This window comes from Dama dama, chromosome 23 (assembly GCF_033118175.1).
Source record: "Dama dama isolate Ldn47 chromosome 23, ASM3311817v1, whole genome shotgun sequence".
In the NCBI taxonomy this organism is placed as follows: domain Eukaryota; kingdom Metazoa; phylum Chordata; class Mammalia; order Artiodactyla; family Cervidae; genus Dama; species Dama dama.
In genome coordinates, this window is record NC_083703.1 from 81,789,624 (window position 1) to 81,807,446 (window position 17,823).

Genomic DNA, 17,823 nt, shown 5'->3' on the forward strand with positions numbered 1-17,823 from the left:
AGGGGAGGAAAGCAAACTCCCTCTCTTTGGCCACAGTTAGACTTCCTGTCCTGTCTAGTCCAGTATGGCCCTAATGAACCACAGTAGTTCAGGTATCCTTGGCGGTGGTTGTTTAGTTTCCAGGCTGTGTCTGACTCCTTTGCAACCCTGCGGACCGTACCGCCAGGCTTCTCTGTCTATGGGATTTTCCAGGCGAGAATACAGGAGTGCGTTGTCATTTCCTGTCCTGGGGGTTTCCCAGCCCAGGACTGAACTTGTGTTTCCTGCATTGGCAGGTGTGTTCTTTCACACTGAGCCATCTGGGAAGCCCTAGCTCCCACTAAACTGCTCTCCCAGTGGTCCCCCAGGGCTGGTCCTCAGGCTGGCAACGTCAGCACCACATTCCAACTTACAGAAATGCGGGGCCTGCTGCATCCGATGCTCTGGGGAGAACGGGTCCCAGTAACGTATATTTTGACAGCCTTGCAGGTGATGTTAAGGCACCCTGAAGTTTGAGAAGCACTAGAACAGAACAGTGATTCATCAACTACTTGAGTTTAGGCTTTCTGTCCTTGACCTTTTATTAGCAGAATATCAAATATCGCTCAAGTGAAGTTACATATATACTGTTCCTCTTCGGTTAAATCAATCATCATGACTACCCGTTGCCTAATCAATAGAATAAAAGCATATGAGTCAGCTATTCAAGGTTGCTGAAAATATTCTTAGTCATATTCATTTAAAATTTTCTCTTATTTTATGTTTTATCAAATCACATGATTCCAGGGGAAGTGCTATCTTAGTTGCAGACAGAATACATACCCCACGCCCTCCCCCATCCAGCAATCTATACATCACACCACTGGTTTTCCTCATCCCTAACTGGATTCTTAGAAACCATGGTCATTATTCATCAAGCATTGTAACCGTGACCGTCTTTCCAAAACCTGCAAAGGCTCTCTTTCTCTGGATCATGTGTGCCTTCATCTGTACCCCTTTCATAGCACTTTGAATTGTTGTTGTTTCATTCATGTGGTAATTTATGGAACTGAAGACGATACCTTGATAATTATGTTTAAAAGAATGTACCATGTAATTACAATTAAACAAAATAAAATTTTATGCATAGGTGCATCTTTGAAAAATATGTGCAAAACTTTAATCATTATAATTTTTATACATATGCATACTAAGTTATTATTGATTATTCATCTGGGACTCTGACACTGGAAGAATGTAATGATGCCTTTACTTGTCATCATGTTATTTGAAATTTAAAGATGATAAGAGATAGATTCCTTTAAAAAAGTAAATTGCACAATGACAGCACAGTAATTAACTCTTAAATTAGGCAAAAGAGACGGTTTTTTTTCTTAAAGGAATACAGCAGAATATAGAAACGAGTCTCTTAAAGGCAATCATGGGGAAATCATTTTATTTCAGCAATTCCTTGTTAAAAGACTAACTTTTAGTTATAAAATTTATTCCACAATTTTGAAATTTCTTGATAAGTTAACATGTGAGATTTTTTCAAGGTGGGACGAAGCATAGCTTTAATTATATGACAAAGCTGTCTTTTTCATATGAGAATAATTTGAAGACTTTATAGAGAAGCGGTAATGTAGAATATTAGAAAAAAATACTGCATATACTCAAAGGATTACAAAAATTGGTATGTTTAACACATTTACCAACTTTGTAATGCAAATACATAAAGTGCCTGCTCATAAAAGCACTGATGAAAAAACTCATCTGTATGTTCTTAAGACCCACCAATCCCCACACCTTTTTTACCTTGCGTTTGTGTGCATGGGTGCTAAGGTGCTTTAGTCATGTCTGACTCTTTGCGAGCCCATGGACTGTAGCCCACCAGGTTCCTCTGTCCATGGGATTTCCCGGCAAGAATACTGGAGTGGGTGGCCATTCCCTTCTCCAGGAGATCTCCCCGACCCAGGGATGGAACCTACGTCTCTTGCATTGCAGGCAGGTTCTTAAATGACTGAGCTACTAGGGAAACCCCACGTATGTCATATTACACATGCTTAAATTAAGTGGTTTCTTTTGTTATCTGTTTCTAATTGAAAGTTTCTGTTACATTATGGTCAGGAAATTTCTGCCTTTAGTTTCTGCCATTGGGATTTAACTGTGTGTGTATGTGTGTGCATTTTCTTAAAATGTATTACATTTAGGAAATAATTTTTTATTAATTTGGATTGTTGAAGACAAACAGGTGTTCATTCCTTCATGTATTATTTCATTTAGTTATGGGAGAATCATGCATGGTTGGTCCCAGCTCTTTCTAGGAAGATTCCTTATGTAAAAACCCATGACATTTACATGTATGACTTTTTATCAGTTTAAAATTCTGGGTTGGTAATAACTTATAATTGAAAAGAATCTGAAAAAGAATATATACATGTATATGAATATGATAAGTACATATATATATAGAGAGAGAGATAGACCTGAATCTCTTGGCTGTGTACCCAAAACCAGCACAACACTGTGGATCCAACTATACTAAGTAAAAAAAATAATCAAGGAAAACAATTCTGTAGATCCTACTAAGTATCTGATTGAGCACTTTTTATTCTATGAATTTTAATAAGGATTGTTAATTCACTCGATTTTTTTATAACTGTCTTCTTTAGTTTTCTGTCCTCTTAAAGAAAGTTTTTTTTATATTTGAATGTGTGTAGTTTCCTGTTCAAACGTTTCAGTGCCAAGTAAATGGAGAAATGGTGCTGTTTACCTTAATATTGCTTGTCTTTCTTTTGTTTGAATCTGCCCACTATGTTTTACCATTTTTTTTTTTTTTTTTTTTTGCCTCTAAGGCAGAAATTTCAGGATCTACCACTCAGTAAACTACCTGGCTTTGAGAAAGTTATTTAACTTCTTTGTGATCCTCTTTCCTCACTTGCAACGCAGCCATAAAATAGTCTTATCTTGTGTAGTAGTTACTAATATAAAAAAAGGTAAAAATCTGTACAGTACTTAGGCCAGTGACTGCTGGGTATTAAATGCTTCATAAATGCCTGTCTTTTTTTTTTTTTTTTTTCCTCCTCTACCGTTTATTTTAGTTGTGTTTCCTATAATCAGCATTTGGCTAAACTTTTTTTTTTTGGTTACGATCTTAGATCTTTTGTCTTTTAATAAGGCTGTTTGTTTTCATATTTATTATAGGTTATTTGGACTTACTTTAGCATTTTTGTCTGTGCTCTTACTGTATATGTTTATGGGTTTCTCTGTTTAGATATTTCCTATTCTTTCCTATATATATCAAAACCAAGTACATGTCAGTTACTCAGTCCTGTCTGACTGTTTGCGATCCCATGGATTGTAGTCCACCAGGCTCCTCTGTGCATGGAATTCTCCAGCAAGAATACTGGAATGGGTTGCCATTCCCTTCTACAAGGGATCTTTCCCCACCCAGGGATCAAACCTGGGTCTCCTGCCTTGCCAGCAGATTCTTTACCATCTGAGCCACCAAGAAAGCCCATACCACCCATATAAAACATGATCTGCACTCTTGACTTCTGCACCAAGAAAGTGAAAGTGTACCCCCTCCACCCCCAAACAACATGGCTTTGCTTTCCCTGGTTCCCACCTCCTGACTTTCCTCAGTTATGTCTCTGTATGGATTCTCCTCCTTATCCTTCCACTTGGAGGGCTTTTCTTTCATGTTGGGGCCACTGTCTGTATCTTTCTTCTACAACCACACATTCACTCTAATTTACAATGGCAGAGTATCTTGTAAATAGTTGGCTTATACTCTATGGCTAGTGTTCTGAAACAGATTACTTTCTATTTTTATGATTCTAGTCATTTGAATGAGAATTTGGATAAAGAATGTAGGTAAATAGATGAGTTGACATTGCCATTTTGTGCTGTAACACATATGGTGTTTCTGTTTCAATAAAACTGTTATTCCTCTTTCTCATTATTTCCTAATGGCATCAAAGCCTGCATGAGTATTGTGCTTCATATTTTTTTAGCTAATAACATAAGCAGTCCTCATGGTTCATACTGTTATGAGAGAAACCTAGACCCTTCTATTAATGATCACAGTTCAGCGTCTACTTTGCATCTGGCACGTGTCTCGCAAAGCTGTCTAGAAGTCAACACAGGTGTGTCTTTATAAAGGAAAAAGAAAGCAACCTGATCTCTTTCGATTACATTTATTCCTTGGAAGCAGACTGTGTTTCTCTTGATGGTGGGCTCTATGTTCAAAGAAAATCTAATTTAAAATAACCTCCTTTTGCTCTTCCCTCATGGACGCTACACTTCTGCATGTGTTCCTTCACAGGCCCTCTTTTTAATCTCTATACCAAGGACTCTACTGTTCTTCTTCCTTGTAAAATAAAATATAGGTATATGCTTTCAGAAAGTCTCCAAAAGGAGAAAACTTTGGGAAAGTGATAGTAGTGAGCACAGGTGATTCTTTCACATTCTCGTGGAGATCGACACGCTCCCCCAAATAAATGATCTGGTGTCTCTGCTTCTTCCTTCTCCCTTGATTTTCTTTCCAAAGCAGCTCCAACCACTGCGTGTGTCACCGGCTAATTAGATTCATAGACTGTGAATGTTAAAATGCTGCTGCTGTTGTTTAAAAAGTCGCTAAATCGTGTCCGACTTTTTTGGGACCCCATGGATTGTAGACTGCCAGGCTCCTCTGTCCATGAAATTTCCCCAGCAAGATTACTGGAGTGGTTACCATTTCCTTCTCCAGGGAGTCGTCCTGACCCAGGGATCGACCCTGTGTCTCCTGCATTGGCAGGTGGAGTCTTCACCACTGAGCCCCCAGGGAAGCATGAGTGTTGTAATGTTACACTCCTAAGGCTTTCAGGATCACTCATGGTGGATTAATGATACAGGCATCTTAGAATCTCACTACAGACTGCAGTAAGACTTTTATTTAGCAAGATTAAATTGGGAGGGGGGTATAGCGGGAGAGAAACCTGCATGCAGGTCAAGAAGTAACAGAACCTCACTTGAAACAACTGACTGGCTCAAAATCGGGAAAGGTGTAAGACAAAGTTGTATGGGAGCATCAGCTTTAGCATCAGTCCTTCCAGTGACTTTCAGGGATGATTTCCTTTAAGATGGGCTGGTTTGGTCAACCCTGAACAGCCACTGGAAGGACTGATGCTAAAGCTGGCGCTCCAATACTTTGGCCACCCGATGGGCAGACACTAATACTGGGGAAGATTGGAGGCAAGAGAAGGGGGTGGCAGAGGCTGAGTTGGTTAGATAGCGTCACCCACTCAATGGTCGTGAGTTTGAGCAAATTCTGGGAGACAGTGGAGGATAGAGGAGCCTGGCGTGTTGCAGTCCCTGGGGTCACAAAGAGTCAGACACGCCTTACGACTGACCAGCAACAAAGAGCAGGGGAGAGGCTGAGAGAGGGAGCTTTGGACTAAGCCTGGCGTGACTTGCCGGCAGTGCTGCCGTTACAACCCCTCTATGACTGTGCTGTGCTGAGTCGCTCAGTCATGTCCGACTCTGTGACCCCATGGACTGTAGCCTGCCAGGCTCCTCTGTCCACGGGCTTCTTCAGACAAGGAAGCTGGCGTGAGGTGCCATGCCCTCCTCCAGGGGATCTTCCCAACCCAGGGATCAAACCTAGGCCTCCTGCACTGCAGGCGGATTCTGTACCATCTGAACCACCAGGGGAGCCCAGGTGTAAAAGCTTCCTGAGCTCAACGTCTCTTCAGCTGCACAACTGGGATTATCGTAACAGTCTCTATCTTACATGTCTGTAGCGAGAACTAAATGAGATTGTGCACAGTTCAGCGCAGAGCTGGGCAAAGAGTAATCTGCAAAGCTAGCAAACAGCAGCAGCACAGAGGTTTCTGCATTGTGTTTTATGTGACCGCGGCAAATTACCTTTTCCCTCACCACCGAATTCATAGTCTGGTGATTATCATCATGGTTAAAGCATGTGTGTTTTACTCTGGCTTTTCTACGTCCCCCTTTGCGGGTGCACAAGGGTGGCCACTAAATGTGCTTCCTCTCGGTGTTATCCACTCTTCAGGTCTAGTCCCTGTTCAAGACTACGCTCACTGTTGCCTCACCTTCTGAGAAAACCATGCATGACTTGGCAGACAGATGAGGTTTCGGGAAAAGACAACAAACCTGTATCCTGTCTCTCTGCACTATTCTTATTAATGCCTCTGGCCATCTACCCCAGTTCCTGGTTGAAGAATAAGCCAGGGAGGGTATCCATAGCTATTCAGTCCATTTTTGCCCCTAGAAAAATAAGTCCTGGTATTCCTGAGACCTCAGACTTTTTTCCCACAAAGCAGTGGCCAGTGATTTGCCAGTACTTTATAAGGATTTTTAGAAGCCAGTCAACATGCATTCACAACACAAAAATTCTTAGGTTTTGGGGGTTAATGCAATCACTTGCATTGGCGACCCAAGTCTATGCTCTCAAGGTTTCATTCTCTGTCTTCCGCACGCGTTATCTCCCAAGTACTCTCTGGACCATTCCCCACATGGCGCTGGTTGTTTCTGGGAAGAATGGTTTTTACTTACACATACCCTTTCTAACCTCTGTGTTATGAAGGGGAGTTCTGGTTGCTAAGGCCACGGGGAGTGGTGTGGGTGCTGTCAGCATTAGGTATCTTCTCCACTGGCTGCAACACCATGCGGTCTTTCTTACTGGCTTCTTTGGCTGTGCTGCTAAGTGTATGCTTGCCTGAATTCCCTGGCTTAATGCCTTCTTTTCTTATTGACTACATCTGGCATGCTGTATCCAAAACGAATCGTTCTGACCTTTTCCCTGAGTGTCGTCATGTCTCTGTCTCTCTCTTAATTCTCTGACTTTTTTCTTCCTTTTGAAATACTTCTCCTTTCTCTCTCCATTAGTTCCACCAAAGATTTAATAATAGTGCATTAACAGATTGACTAGTTGACCTTGTAGAGACAAGCTGAGAGTATGTAACCTCACATATTGATAATTGGGTGACCTAGGGCAAGAACATCTTGGCTTAGCTTTGGATGCCTTCTTCTGAGCTTTTGTCCCTACATTTATTTTATTTTATTTTAACTTTTTCTTTTGTATTGAGTTATAACCGATTAACAATGTTATAATAGTTTCAGGTGAATGGCAAAGCCATACATATATATGTATCCATTCTCCTCCAAGACCCCCTCCCATCCAGGCTACCACATAACATTAAGCAGAGTTCCATTACATGTGGAATCTAAAAAGAAATGATACAAATGAACTTGCAAAATAGGAAGAGACTCACAGACTTAGAGAAGGAACTTATGGTTGCTGGTGGGAGGGTTGGAGAGGGAAGGATAGTTAGGGAGTTTGGGATGGACTTGTGCCTTCAGCTGCTGAACAACTTTCTTGAGCCTTTTTTCTCATGGGAGACAATCCAGCTTTGATAAAAGGAAGTGCTTCTTTCCAGCTCTTTCTCAAGGCCGTCCCTTCTAGGGGTCATCCTTCTGATGTATATGACTAATATTTTTGTGCACTTTGTTGTCCCTACATTTAGACTATCTGAACAGCAGTATCTTTCTCCTTCCTCACTGCCGCCCTCCATCAGACCACTTTGAAAGGACAAGTAAGATGCTGCTTAATTTTAGTGTCCCCTCAGTCACCCATTACATCAGTTAAATGAGGGAAGGGTATCCTCTGATTCAACTGAGGAGGAAGGAAGCATGACCTATTTCAGTGCCAAAGTTTAGGGATTCATGAAAGACCTAGATTTCCTTATTCACAGTAAATAAACACACTTTCACTTCTTTGGCTATATATGCAATGAATGCTTGACAATGGGGACTTCACGTTATTCCTGAAGAAGGTGGAGAAGAATCTATGAAGGAGGCAGCCATAAGAGATACGGAGAGGAATCCACGTGGCCCAGCATGCCACCTACCACTGCCTGCATCACAGATAGTAGCTAGACTCCTCTGTGCACAGGGTGAGGAATAATAAAGACCCACCACTATTATATGGACTCTTATCAGGCATCAGACTTTCTTTCAAGAGTCTCATTCATGTGAGACTTAATTTTAGGTTTTACAGATACTCCATGAGGTTGGAGCTAACTGTGATTGCCCATGGGCACATAGCATGCAAACACCATGGGTGGGATGACAGCTAATAGGGGTAACTCCACACTCCACATTTTTATATTGTATTTGTGATGTATGTTACAAAGAGAAAGGTTCCATCTTGAAAGTGAAGTCGCTCAGTTGTGTCCGAGTCTGCCACCACATGGACTGTCGCCCGTCATGCTCCTCCGTCCATGGGATTTTCCAGGCAAGAATACTGGAGTGGCTTGCCCGTTTCCTTCTCCAGGGACCTTCCCGACCCAGGGATCCATCGCAGGCCTCCTGCATTGCAGGTGGACTCTAGGAATCGGGTATTCTTGCGCCATATACTCACAGCGCTCTTACAAAGTGAGGAGGGGGGAAGGGATACCAAGGAAGACAAGAGGGGAGGAGGAGGAGCGGAGAGGTGTGTTTGCTACTAAAATAATAGTAACATTTCTCAGCCTTATGAATGTGGGTAACCATATCATGATAGTTACTGCTTAATCCTTTTGCCCGAAAGACAAACAAATATGTAAACAAAATGCAGCCCAAACCAAAAGACTATGTTGGTATTTTTCCTTCCCTTCTTTTTGTTATAACATTTTAAGTCAGTAATGAATTTCTGCTTTGATTTAATTAGAAAATCTGCTTCACTTCCAAGCTAACACTCAGGTAAGTGTCAAACTTCCAATTATACAAATTAAAATATGTTTGTAACCAATGTTAAAAACACTATTTGCATTAGGCTTTAATCATCATAAAGGAAAAATGTAAATGTTTCCAGGCGGTCCAACTACATAAATAATCATTCATTTCTTAAGTGCATGGTGGAGTTTTCCCCTGAGAAAATTCCATAACTTTGAGAGTAATGTAAGGGTAATTAATTACCAAAAAGAGATTAATACTGCATGCCAAGAATGATAACAAAATGCACAGAGGCCCTACAAACACAGTCTGCAGGCGGTTCAGAAAAGGAAATGTTGTGAAGTGAACCTATTTAATTCACATTTCAGGCTTAGTTCACAAAAAGCTCTTTCTCTTTTTTTTGTTCAATTATCTCTATTGAATCTCTATTCCACATCATCTGAATACCTGCAATACCTTTTTATTGCCCTCATATTCCTCATAGTGTATCTCACCTAAACTCTCATCTCAGGAAATCCATTTAAGTCTTGTTGCTCCCAACTAATTTCGCAATAACTCAATCATCATAGTTATCTGCTCCAAAACCTTCAGTGGCTCTCCATTACTCTTGGAATACATTCCAGTCTTTTTGAAAAACATTTTATTTAATTTAATTGGTGGAAAATTGCTTTACAATTTTGTGTTGGTTTCTGCCGTACCACAACACAAATCGTAATTATATATACGTATGTGCTTCAGTCCTGAGCCCCCCTTCCCTCCCTGTCCTGCCCTCTAGGTCATCACAGAGAGCCAGGCTGGACTCTGGGTGGTACTTAGCGACTCCCGGCTCCCTGTCTCAGGCATGAGAGTGTGCATACGTCGGGGCTAATTTCTCAGCTCCCCCACTCTCAGTTTTCCCTGCTATGTTCACAAGTCCATTCTCTACTAGGTTCATCAGCACCACTTTTCTAGATCCATATATATGTGTTAATATATGACGTTTGTTTTTCTCTTTCTAATTTACTTCTATCTGTATAAGAGGTTCTAGGTTCATCTATCTTACTACAACTGACTCAAATGCATTCCTTTTTATGGCTGAGTAACAGCCTTTAAAGGAAGATTCTGAGGTTCTTCATAAGCATGGTTTTGGCCAAATTTGTTCTTTTCCTCCTTCCCTTGCCACCAAGGCCATTGTTCACCAGCCCACTGTTCCCCAAATTCGACTGCTAAAACAATCCACTGGGATATGTATGAGTTAAGACTTCAGATGCCTAGGCTTCTTCCCAGGAATCAGATTCTCTAGGAAAAGGGACTAGGAACCTACGTTATAACAAATGGTCCGAACCTTTCAGACAAAAAAGCTTAGAAACTGTTCTCAGCAAACCCGACCCTTTGCCTTCCCTTCAGCGTGACCCACGGTTCCCCTTGTAGCTCAGTGGTAAAGAATCTACCCGCAGTGCAGGAGAGAGGAGACGCGGGTTCCATCCCTGGGCTGGGAACGTCCCCCGGAGGAGGAAGTAGCAAACCATTCAAGTAATCTTGCCTGGAAAAAAGTCCCATGGACAGAAGAGCCTGATGGGCTACAGTCCATGGGTCGCAAAGAGTCAGATATGCCTGAGCACACACACACAAAACACAAACATGACCCGTGTTTCCTTTCCCCAGCCCCCTGCCTATTGAAGAGCTGTCCTGGTGGATGGTTCAGTTAGCATGGTCTCAGTGTGGGTTTTCCCCAACAGAGCATAAGACCAGACTCTGACGGTAGGTGGCTTATTTGAGAGGTGATCATGGGAAGCACGTAAAGAGAATGGGAAGTGAGCCAGGGAAGGAAACAGGGGCCAGGTGAGCATTTTTAGCAAGGTTACCGCTCTGGGCATTGGCGACTCAGTTCTGCTGGCCCATCGGCAGCCTCTGAGCGGTGTGCGGAAATCCTTCCAGAACAGTCCCTCTCAAGTGTGGAAGTTTGGGCGTTTATCTACCTGCTTGGGTTCTCTTCTGTGTAGGTGACTTCATGGGCATTAAATCCCTTGCTCTTCCTGCCAAGGGCCCCCGTGGCAGTGAAGCAGACTCTGGGGCAGAGGAAGGAATACTGAGTATTCTCCAGATGGGATTCTATCAGCTAGAGGGTAGCCTGGGCTCCTGTGGCACTGTTCCCTGCAGCTGCAGATCATATCCGAGGTGGGCCCAGGATGGCCTGGGGCCAGAGGCATTCACTGCATGCGTCCTTTTCATTCTGTATTAGCTAGCTATTGCTGTGTAACAGATTTCCCCAGTAACGAATTATGTAGCTATAATCACACACATTTGTTATGTCATAGTTTCTGTGGATAGAGAACCTAGGTGTGGCTTAGCAGAGCCTTCCAGCTCAGGGACACCTCAGGTCTGACCTCATTTCAAACCCTGACTGGAGAGGGCACGCTCCTGGACTCAGCCCGGGGGATGTGGATATTTCCTCAGGAGTAGCTGGACTGGAGGCTTCAATACCTCAATGGCTGTTTTCCTGTGTGGGCTGCTTGCCATGTGGGCCTCTCCAAGGAGCTTTTCACAACACGGCAGCTGGCTTCATACAGTGAACACGCGAGACAGATTCAGCCTTTTGTAATCTAATCTCAGAGGTAAGAGCTCTTCACATCTGTTGTATTCTGTTCATTACAAGTGAGTCACTAGGTCCAACCCACACTTGGGTGGGTAGAATCCACTGTTTCCCAATTCTTAGGGTTATCTCTGTGATCCATTATCAGAATTTGCTAGGAATCAGCCAGGAATTTGTGTCATGATAAAATGTTATATTAAATGTTATTTTGGTGTTTTACCTGTCAAATTTTATATCTGCTTCTCCTATATTTGAAACTTCTGTAAATCTAAGGCACTACAGGATATATGGAAAGAACATTTGAATAAATCATTTGACACCTTTTTCAAAGCCTGCCCTTTTAAAATTAATTCATGTGAAATCCAGTCAAGAGATAGTAAGTACTATAAAAATTTAAGGTATGATAGTAAATATTTCATGCCACATAGGCCTGAAAGAAAATGTAAACCACTGTAGTTAGAAGATTTACCTAAAGCTTGTAGGGCCCTCCTGTTAAACTCTTTTTTTTTAAACCATCTCCACCTTATCTGGGAGGGAGGACTTTGAACTTAACAGCCTGAGGCCCTGAGTCTTGTAGGCTCTCAAATCCTCTCAGACTCAGTTTCATCTCCTATTCAATGGGGCGGCCTAATGTGAACCTCGGGCTTTGCAGGTGGTGCAGTGGTAAAGAATCCGCTTGCCAATGTAGGAAACCCAAGAGATGTGGTTTCGATCCCTGGGTTGGGAAGATCCCCTGGAGGAGGAAATGGTAACCACTACAGTATCCTTGACTGGGAAATCCCATGGCCAGAGAAGCCTGGCAGGCTATTCAGTCCATGGGGTTGCAAAGAGTCGAACGTGACTAAAGTGCATGCATGCACGCGCACACAGGCACACACAGTGTGAACCTCAGAGTGTATCAATGTTGACTAAGCAAGCACCTGCTATGTGGCACCCTCTGAAAAGCACTCATCATGCTGCCTGCATAGTACCTGGCACACAGTAGGCATACAATAAACAGCAACTGATCCTGACTCTGTGCCCAAGGGGACGTTGGACACAATGTCCAATTCATTCTTAATTCATCATTAAGAAGAGCTTCTGAAGATCTTACTGGGGAAAGAGAAGAGCTAGGTTTACAGATTCAGTTCAGTTCAGTCGCTCAGTCGTGTCCGACTCTTTGCGACCCCATGAACCGCAGCACACCAGGCCTCCCTGCCCATCACCAACTCCCAGAGTTCACCCAAACCCATGTCCATTGAGTCGGTGATGCCATCCAACCATCTTATCCTCTGTCGTCCCCTTCTCCTCCTGTCCTCAATCTTTCCCAGTATCAGGGTCTTTTCCAATGAGTCAGCTCTTCGCATCAGGTGGCCAAAGTATTGGAGTTTCAGCTTCATCATCAGTCCTTCCAATGACTATTCAGGACTGATTTCCTTTAGATGATATCCTTATAAGGGACTTGAAAGAAATTCCCTGAGTGAAGAGTTCAGTTGCAAGCATTTATCCTTGCAGTTTGAAGAACTAACAGCAGGTGGAGTTCCGAGCTCACCCCGGGGATCAGTTATTCCACACCTGCCTATTGAGGGCCTCCCCATCCATGACATGCTGTCCTCTGGGTTCAAGGACCAGTGGATGCGAGCAGAGGCAGCACTTGGCAGTCAGAGGGTCACACGGGAGCGGCGGGTGCAGACACACTGGGCCAGACATGGGTGCACAGTCGTGCCTGTGCCCTGAGAAGGAAGCAGAGACCAGGCGATGACGTCTGTGTTCACGGTGACAGGCTGGGGGGGCTGCCGGCAGCATCTAGAGGGTGCGGGACACATCCTCATGTCCGAATACGGCAGCTCAGAGCTTGTCCTCTGCAGAGAGCCTGCCTGGGCTTGACTCGTGGCTTCACCACTGACCCCCTTTGTGGCCCCGGCTATGTTACTCGGTCCCTTTGAACTTCTTCATCGGACATGTGGGAATAATTCCAGGATGTATTTTGTGGGGCTGTTGTGGGGATTAAAAAATTAATACATGTAAAGCATTTCGAACAACCTGCAATACTGTTCTGTATCAGCTGATATCACTATCGCTCTTGTTGATGATGTGGCTGTTGTTAACACTGTTCTTGTTACTATCATTGTTCTGATTGTCAACAGCAGCGGCGAGACTCTTGTCCCCTCTATCTTTTTATTTTCTTTGGTCTCCACTGAATTTGAGGGACTTTCAGATGCCTGATTCTCATTTAAGAATATCCTGGGAAGTGTGCTGAAATGCAATTTGGGGGCCCGAGTTTTGGTTCAGTGGGCTCAGTGGGTTGGGTTGGGCCTAGGAACTGACATCTTTACTAGGCACCTAGACAGACTGCACTGTCAGAAATCCTTCTTAAAGGTCAGAATCATGAAACGTAGGATTTACGGAGACACTACCATGCGTTAGACCCTGGGCTAAGTGCTTTGCGCATACCATTTATAATCCTAACAAAAGCTCTGCTAGGCCACTATCATTATCCCGATTTGATAATGGGCAGCCTGAGGCTCAGCACAATCTAGACACCTCATTCCTGTTTGCTCGAGAGCCGGCCCCTCTTCCGCGGGCAGCGCTGCGCCACTCCGTGTGAAGGCCCGCTCGGTCCCTTTTAGCCCGATAGTCCCCAGTGTGACGCCTCCGCTGCTGAAGCCCTGTGCCCCGAGCCCGCGCTCCGCCGCGAGAGGAGCCAGCGCAGGGGGAACCTGCACCCACAGCTGGCACGCAGCCGCCGATCCTGTGACCAGGGAAAGGGGCGGGGCAGCAGCGCAGACCCAGACGGCCACCAACGAAAAGTCCCCTACTGGAGATCACTCGGCTGAGGACTGGGTGGGCTAGACCCAGGATCTCTAGGGAGGAGAAATACGAGGACCTCCATCTGGGAAATAAAACATTTTGTTTAAAAATTTTTCCAGCTTTATTGAGATATAACTGACATATAACATTGTCAGGCAAACAAAATTAAGAGATGTTCACTATGGTGGGATTTTACAGGAGGGATAATATCAGAGGGGTATTTTGAAAGACAAAAGGCGTTTCCGACAGGCAGAGACACAGAAAAAGGGCCTGGCAAGGGGAACAGAAGGATGTGGGAAAGACCATGGCTTGTTTGGGGATTGCAAGGAGATTCTTGTGACAGAGGATGGTGTTTTGTCTGATTGGAGAGGTGGGAAAGACCTGGGTAATGAATGACACAGCAAGCCATGCTCCAGATCCGGTGGGGAGCCATGGAGGACTTTCAGCACGAGTGGAACATGGTTTTTAATTATGTGGATGCCTACAGTGTGGTCGGAGGTGATGCTGATGTCAAGATTTATAAGATCTAGGCGACCAAAAGGACCTCACCATGAAACTTTATCTACTGTGTGTGTGTGTGTGTGTCTGTGCACACATGTGTCTCACAAGGACCCCTGTGTTCTTTTTAACAAAGATTCTTTTATGATGTGGACCATTTTAAAAGTCTTTATTGAATTTGGTGTTAATATAATATTGCTTCTGTTTTATACCTTGGTTTTTTGGCCACGAGGTATGTGGGATCTTAGTTCCCGCACCAGGGATCAATCCTGCACCCCAGCATTGTAAGGCAATGTCCTAACCACTGGACTGCTGAGAAGTCCCCCTCCCACCATATTCTTTCATAGAACTCTTTCTTTTATAATTGCCACACCTTTCATAAGTCTTTGGAAGCTTTGCCATAAAAGAGAGCTACAAATGAACATATCAAAATCAACTCAAAAGTTAACCAAGGATTTGAAAGCAAAATTAACTTCTCACTAAAGGTTGACATTTTTTTTTTTTTTTATCGTCTTATCCTAAGTAATTCCACACATGCTTTCCCTTGACAAGGGAATCATTTAAAGTCACAGTGGAGTAAATGAAACTAAGATGCTTCTCATTCCCTGTCACTGACAGATTTTTAATCTAGTGTCAGAGCTTGAATATTCAAAATCCATTCTACTACCTCTCTAGTCAACCCTCTCTACCCTAGCACCTGTGAGGTTTTGGGAACATCAGCTTAAGAGTGAACGTGTAACTTCTGATGTCCTATTAAAGCAATTTGACAACTGTTAATGTTACCAGGATACCAAAGTCCCTCCCAGACAACAGGGGCTCTGAGATGAATTCAGCTTGTGGACCGTGCCCATCTAGTAAGTGCACTGATGGATGCTGTCAGGGTGCAGGTTTAGGGGAAAGAACTGTGCCCTGAGCCATGGAGCCAGATGGTGGGTTGAGTACCTACAGTTGGTATCATATGACTGCAGCACGAATCGCAGAGAGCAAAAGCAAGGAGATGCGCTGGGCAAATGTGATTCACAGCTTTGAAATCCACGTTAAAAAGAAGTATGGGCTTTATTCATTTTACCCTTAGAGCAATGGTCTCAGAGCCTTTGAAAAGAAAGGATTTCAGCAAAGGACTAACACCAGGTGGTCATCCTAGAAAATTCACTTTGATGGGTAGTAGGGTTACTAGTTGGAGAAGGCAATGACACCCCACTCCAGTACTCTTGCCTGGAGAATCCCATGGACAGAGGAGCCTGGTAGGCTGCAGTCCATGGGGTCGCTAAGAGTCGGACACGACTGAGTGACTTCACTTTCCCTTTTCACTTTCATGCATTGGAGAAGGAAATGGCAACCCACTCCAGTGTTCTTGCCTGGAGAATCCCAGGGACGGGGGAGCCTGGTGGGCTGCCATCTGTGGGGTCGCTTAGAGTCAGACACAGCGACTTAGCAGCAGCAGGGTTACTAGTGGGTTTCCCTGGTGGCTCAGCAGTAAAGAATTTGCCTGCAATGAGGAGACTCAAGTTCAATCCCTGGGTTGGGAAGATCCCCTAGATAAGGAAATGGCAACTCACTCTAGGATTCTTGCCCGGGAAATCCCACGGACAGAGAAGCCTGGTGGGCCACAGTCCATAGGGTCACAAAGAGTCGGACAGGACTGAGCACACACACTTGCACACACAGGGCTACTAGCAGCACACACCGAGGGACTGGTATGTTTTGAAAGTGTGCCCACTCCTCTAGGGAGACTGCAAAGCCTGGTGCCCAGATTTATAAATGGGAGAGGAACAGTAAAGTCATAACAGGACAGCATCCTCCCCCCTCCATCAGCAGGCAAACCCTGCATGACAACCAGCCCTGAGGAATGAAATGGGGAATGCAGGTCCGAGGCTGCTGGAGACAGCAGTGATGGAAACAAGGAGTGATGGAGGCCCGAGCCCAGAGGGCAGATAGAGAATGCAGAGAAGACGGATTTGGTCCGGCGCTGAGCTTGATGGGGTCTAGCATGGTGAGGCAGAGACACGAGGTTGGTGCCTCAGTTTCTGACCTGACCATCTCAGGATGTCACATAATAAATATCTCTAGGGGACAGTGTATTATGTTAACATTCAAAATCTCATGCTCAGTCATGTCCAACTCTTTTGGGACCCCATGAACTGTAGCCCACCAGGCTCCTCTGTGCATGAGATTCTCCAGGCAAGAATACTGCAGTGGGTTGCATTTCCTCCTCCAGGGGATCTTCCCAACCCAGGGACAGAACCTGCAACATTCAAAATAGCATATAGCTTAAAGTCTGGACCAAGATACACACATGTTATGTCATGAGTATGTATTCTGATTATCTATAGGAATATTTTCAAATGATTGCTAGAATATTCCTCAAGTCAGAATCAACTCCCCCCACCCTCGACCCCCCCCCACCCCCACCCCCGGCTCCTTTTGATGGTAAAGGATAAAGGATATTCTGTCTGGAAGCCACAGATGAGCATTTTGCGAGCCCTTCAGGCCAGTTTCCAGAGTCCTCAGCTTTTCCATCTTTAGCTGGACTGTGTGCAGCAAATCGGCGAGTCCAGAAAAAGAATGTCCCTGATGCCAAACGCCACACTGATGGCGCTGCCTGGAGAGAGTGCGCCTGTGTGTGGCTCGGCTCTGCGCCCAGGAAGGAGGGGCGGAGCTGAAGCGGGTTCCAGGACAACAGTGCCTTTCTGTCCTGCGCCTGCAGCTCCTCTCACTGTTGGGCGGGCATGGTCTGCTCCCGTCCCTCCAATGTGGCATCATGGGCATCGAGTGAGACGGGAACAGCTCCAGCTAAACGTTTTGAAAACACTACCTTTTAGCCAATCCAACCATTTAATATAATGAAATACTATTTGTTGCCAAAATCTTGCCCCCCACCCATGTCCACTGGTGCTGCATAAAAAAATATAGAGACAGAGTTTGGAGGAAATAGAGTGGCTTTCTCTTTGCAGGGTAACGGGGAATATACAGCGGGCTACTGCCTCAAGAACTATGCCCCCTCCCTTGGGGAACTTGTTGTTGTTTAGTTGCTAAGTCGCCTCTGCCTCTTTGTGACCCCATGGTCTGTAGGCCACCAGGCTTCTCTGTCCATGGGATTTTCCAAGCAAGAATACTGGAGTGGGTTGCCATGTCCTCCTCCAGGGGATCTTCCTGACCCAGGGGTCAAACCAGCATCACTTGCACTGCTGGCAGATTCTTTACCATGGCATCACCCGGGAAGCTCTGCCTGGCGAATAGGGAGAGGTTTTATATCCTCATGAAGTTCTTGTATATAGATACATTTT